Source organism: Myotis davidii, unplaced genomic scaffold, assembly GCF_000327345.1.
Source record: "Myotis davidii unplaced genomic scaffold, ASM32734v1 scaffold758, whole genome shotgun sequence".
NCBI classification, from domain to species: Eukaryota; Metazoa; Chordata; class Mammalia; order Chiroptera; family Vespertilionidae; genus Myotis; species Myotis davidii.
Window position 1 is genome coordinate 582,269 of NW_006288951.1, and position 230 is coordinate 582,498.

Consider the following 230-nt stretch of genomic DNA (forward strand, 5'->3'; position numbering starts at 1 on the left):
CCTGGGTCCCTTCCTGGCTCCTGGCTCCTGGCTCCTGGCTCCTGGCTCCTGGCTCCCAACTCCTAAGCCGCTGTCCGGGCCGCAGCCCGTCCAATATCAACTCCTGCCCGACACACCCATCGGACGTCGCCTGGGAGGGACAAAACGGTTCCCGCCGAGCAGGTCGGTCCACTTGCTGCAGCCAGAAACCCTCAGTGAAAGTCGGCTTGCGCATCCGACGGGCCTCGCCT

General features: G+C 66.1%; 1 protein-coding gene across 1 annotated transcript in view; it reads right to left on the bottom strand.

Annotated features, from left to right (window-relative positions):
- The window catches only part of MALL (mal, T-cell differentiation protein-like), a 26,705-nt gene that overhangs the window by 24,603 nt on the left and 1,872 nt on the right, over positions 1-230 (bottom strand). The gene's annotated exons all lie outside the window — the stretch shown is intronic.